At 37.4% G+C, this 5,172-nt stretch overlaps 1 long non-coding RNA gene across 1 annotated transcript; it reads right to left on the bottom strand.

Moving 5' to 3' along the window:
• Nucleotides 1–3,837: 3,837 nt before the first annotated feature.
• LOC126694159 (uncharacterized) lies at nucleotides 3,838–4,791 on the bottom strand. Its single transcript, XR_007645617.1, has 2 exons — nucleotides 4,532–4,791; nucleotides 3,838–4,189 (listed from the first exon to the last, which is right to left on the bottom strand). It is a non-coding gene; the product is annotated as an uncharacterized LOC126694159 (long non-coding RNA).
• Between the last annotated feature and the right edge of the window lie 381 nt (nucleotides 4,792–5,172).

Genomic DNA, 5,172 nt, shown 5'->3' on the forward strand with positions numbered 1-5,172 from the left:
TGGAGTACCATGATGAAGGTGATGCAGACGATGAAATTGGCATTCAGTATGATACAAATACGACGACTGCCTACACACCTCCTGCCGAGTCATTCTACGCAAATACTTGGCAAGATATGGTTGATCATTCACATCTTCAGATACCATTTGTTTCTACTTGGGAAGATGGGATGCATTTTAGTAAAGGGTTGACTTTTACAAATAAAGAGGGTGAAGTATGCATTGATAATATATACACCAAAGGAGAATAGAATTTTTTTTATTCGGAGGTCGACCAAAACTAAATTGTGCGCCGCATGCATTGACACCAACTGCAAGTGGTACGTTGGGGCATTCATGAAGGCTAAACTTAATGGTCTGTGGATGGTCACATCTTATGTGGGTCCACACAGTTGTATACCCTTTGGCCTGGGAAGAGACGGTAAAATGATGGATTCTAATTTTGTTACATCAGAAATTGTGGGAAAATTGCGACAAAATCACACTGCTCATATTGATGAGCTCTAGGAGATCATACGTACTAAGTATAATCATAAGCTTTTTTACTATAAGATATGGGACGCAAAACAAAAGGCAATTGCTAAGATATTTGGGGATTGGGAGGAGTTTTACCAAAGGTTGCGAAAGTTGTTGATGGCATACTTGGATCAGGATTTTGGTACCCAATACAACTATTTCACCATACCTAGGGAACCTGGTACTACGTTACTGCGCTATGTATTTTAGACATTCTCTCCATGCATTGCTGCATTTAGATATTGCAAGCCAGTGATCAGTATTGATGGGACTCATTTGTATGGTAAACATCGAGGGGTGTTGATGATTGCAATGGCCACCGATGCTAAGTAAAAGGTTTTGCCTCTCGCCTTTGCTGTTGTGGACAAGGAGTCAGGGCCTAGTTGGGGGTGGTTTTTAGAGTGTCTCAGGACTTCGATCAAGCATGTGATACCTGACGAGGGCATTTGCATTATTTCTGACCGACATAAAGGTATCAAATGCGCCATTGCAGAGTGGCCTAGAGGTGATGATGGAAACTTACGGGTATTTCACCGATATTTCCTTCGACATGTTGCTAGCAACTTCAACACATGCTTTGATGACCCGACTCTAAAGGCATTGGCCTTGAAAGCTGGATATGCGACTCATGAAGCTAAATTTAAGTCCATAATGCAAACCATTAAGGATGTCGAGATTAATGCACTCAGGTGTGTAGACCCCCAAGATCCTCGTATTGCACACTATATGCCATACACATATCTAATGAGTGAGGATCTGGACAAATGAACCCAGTCACATGATGGTGGAAGACATTACGGGGCAATGACAACCAATATCTCTGAGTGATTTAATGGGGTACTTAAAGGTGCCCGTGGTTTGCCCATTGCTGTAATGGTTGAGTTCACTTGGTGCAAATTTGTTGCATATTTCCATGATCGACATAAAGAAATTACTTTTGTTCTCTCTCAAGGTAAGGTGTGGAGTGATTATGCAATGGGGATCTATACCAAAAATGTGGAGAAAATTGCAGGACACACTTTGAGGAATTTTAATCATGAAACTGGTGTATATCAAGTGGTTACCCCATACAACGACCATAGAGGTGGAGGGGGAAACCACAGTCATAAAGTGCACGTATTTGCTAGAACATATGGTTGTGGAAAGTGGCAAAACATTAAGATCCCTTATTCACATGCAATTCAAGTTCTTCAAGGTTTGCACCTCGATGTGACCACCTATATTAACCCATGTTACAGTTTGGACAACGTCATTCACACATATGCACATCAATTTGTGGTGTCAAAGTTAGAGTCATTGTGGAGGGACGTTCACGGACCACGATGGGTGCCTGACCCACAGCTGTTGCAGACCAAAGGTCGTCTTCTGAAGTCAAGAATAAGGAATGAAATGGATGGGGTACGGCTAGAATGGGGAAGCCGGAGGGAAGATTCAGACTTGAGGGAGATTCAACCGAGGCAGCGATGCGGAGTGTGTCATGAAGAGGGGCATAACCGCAGAAGATGTCCCAATTCCCGTGGGGCTTCGACAAGCGGTTCCCATGGGGTTTCGACAAGCGGTAGTGCTACAATCTAGGCAAGTGTTGTCACTGTTTTTATATAATATGCTCAGAATATCATTTTCTTGTTGTTCTTCGCATTTGGGAACTAATGACCGTATTTTAATGTTTGTCAGGCAAGCAAAGACTCGATTTTGGAATGGCATTGTACGTGAGAGTTGTGGTTATCTTCGGTAGGGACAAGTTCTAGGTGACTATGTAGACTATGTTGTATCAACTCAATTGTTATTTTGTTCATGGCTGAATGTTGTTGTAATTGAACTATTCGCTATCCATTGTACTTGTTACATTAGTTGTGTTGTGCAGCGTTTGCCTATAATGCCAGCAATGATAGTAACTGGTCTGGTCTGTAGCTAAGAGGGCAACTGTAATGCCCATGAATAGTAACTGGTTTAATCCAATTTTTTTATATCTCATGTACTCTCTCCCATATATATTATGCTCATATCTTTACATAGCCCATGTGATGTGTTCTGAATCTGGTTTACTGCTGCAAGTGGGGGAAGGAAAAAAAAATTTTCCTAGTGGAATGTGTTGTGGATCTGGTGTAATGCTGCAGGTGGAAAAAAAAAAAAAAAAAAAAGGTGGAAATACTCGATTTCCATTTGGGTGGCAGAATGGTAAATAACTCTATTACCATCATGCCACCCAAATGGAAATCGAGTTTAAGAGCCTTGATTTCCACTGGGCATAATGCCAATGGCATTCGGCAGTAAATAATTTTGAACTCTCGTCTTGGAGTACTCGCAGCTAGTGAACTCGAGTACTGAATTGAAATTGAGTGTCTAATGCTCGATTTACTCTGTTTTTGCTCTCTTTTTTTAAAAAAAAATAATAATAATAGAACTCGAGTATTATATACTCGAGTTTCAGTGGATTTTTTTTTTTTTTTTTTATTTTACAATTTTAGAACAAACTGAACTGACTTCCCTACATCTTCTCATCTACAACGGCATGCCTTTATGAGACCTTGTATTACCCAAGAGAAAAACAACTAAATGATTCGCGTGCCCCAAAAGAATGGACTAATTATGACGAGTAAGCAAAATTGACATATTTTCTATTTTTATTGTTTGCTAGTTAAACTCAACTTATTTTTGAAATACTAATTATTGTTACCCACGCTAAGGTATACATTGATGAAAACATTCCAGTTAAAATCGTGTTTTCAAAACATGATTTCAATTATAATTGTGAAAATCACGTTTTACGATTTCACAATTATAATTAAAATCATGTTTTCAAAACATGATTTTAGTCACCACCACAGTATAACTCCACATCAATAAATGTAAGCCACCTAATAAAATAATATAACATAAACTTAAAAAGTTATGTCAAGAAATTAATTTTGGTATTAGGCAACTTGTTTTTATTGACTTGGGAGTATCGCATTAGCTATACCCTAGGAGTATCTAACAATTACTTAGTGAAATAAAGTCAAATCTTATCTAGCCAAACCTTATTAAAGCCTTCCCAACCAACTCCCATTTACACAAAGAACACACCACCAATTTGACAAGAAAGCACGTTTTGTGACAGGTATACCAAGTTAACAATGTAACAAGCCAATAAGTGAATGCCATATGATTGAATACTCTTGACAAAGTTGATCCGATCAACCTCTCACATAGTATTAACTTATTGGCTTGTTATATGAGAAATATGGCATGCCTTTCTTACACAAGATACTTTCTCCAAAACCTTACCAGAAGAAAATAGATAAACCAAAAAATCATAAGGACTTGAAGACTTTTTTTACGTAAGGACTGAGAGACATTTAAAAACACCATTTCAATTGAAATTCTAGTTTTAAAGTTTCTCTAACAAGCTCAAACAAGACCATGCCTTCCACTCATGACTTCTTAAATCCTGCAACATATTTATTCATATGATTAGAAACTCCACCAAGGATGCTCTGTGACGTTCTTCTTCCTCTCCTCCCTTGATGTATATGAGATCCCAACAGAATGCTTCAATCTTTATTTAAGAAGAGTTCTTCAAAACCCACTCGACCAAAGTAGAAATGCCAAATCCTGTTGCAGCGCGTTTCTTATCATTCCAAACTGGGCCTGCTAAGTCAATATGCATCCATTGTACCTTCTCATCAACAAACTGCAAAAGCACAACTCAAAGTTTCAGAAATCCATAGCAACTACAATTGAAGAGGACTTTACTTAGAAGCGAGTCAAAATAAGAGCAGCAACTAACTCTGCTACCCCAATCACCCAATACTCCACCTCTTACCTCTCCCTCCCTCCCTCCCTTTCCTCCAAGGTTTATAAAAATTAAAAATAAAAACACTACAAATATTAAAGAGAGGCAAAAATTCAGATAGAGAAGAAAGAGACCCTGAAAAGCATGGATTACAATCAAAACAAGTCACTGAACAACTCATATCAAGCAAAAAAAAATAAGGAATGTTCCAATCATATACAGCAGTAGTGACAGCACCACCTGGACGACCACCAGTGTTGACCATATCAGCTACTCCTGATTTCATCGACTCCTAATAACTTTCTTCCAAAGGCAACCTCCAAAGTTTCTCCCCACTGGCAAGGGCCGGCTGAATGGGTGAGCAAAAGATGCAGTCGCCTAAGGCCCCAAGTAAAAAAAAGGCTCCCAAATTTTAACCAATTGGATTATTTATAATCAATAAATAAATTAATATTTTTTTCCCAAATGAGAAACAAATAAAAAAGAGAAAAAAATGCAACGTTTACAATATTTTTCATAACATTTTTACAACTAATGCAAAGTAGTAAGTTGTTACAGCTTATTATTAATGGCAAAAAAATAATTATAGTAATATTTTCAAATAGAAAACAGAAAACAACTTAAAACCTAGGATTTGTTGTAAAAAAATATTGTGAATGTTGCACTTCTAAAAAAAATAAGAATAATAATAAGAGGTGAGTTAGCAAACTTTTACTAGTTTTCATCTAAGTCTATCACTAACCCCACTCTTTTACTTACCACTACAATATGCCACATCAATAAATATGAAAAATTTTGTCAAATTTTTTCTGTCTATAAAATTTCTAAAAAAAAAGAAAAAATTCTATGTAGTTCATGTTAATTAGTAATAATTTTGCATC

The sequence above is a fragment of the Quercus robur genome, chromosome 8 (genome assembly GCF_932294415.1).
Source record: "Quercus robur chromosome 8, dhQueRobu3.1, whole genome shotgun sequence".
NCBI lineage: Eukaryota > Viridiplantae > Streptophyta > Magnoliopsida > Fagales > Fagaceae > Quercus > Quercus robur.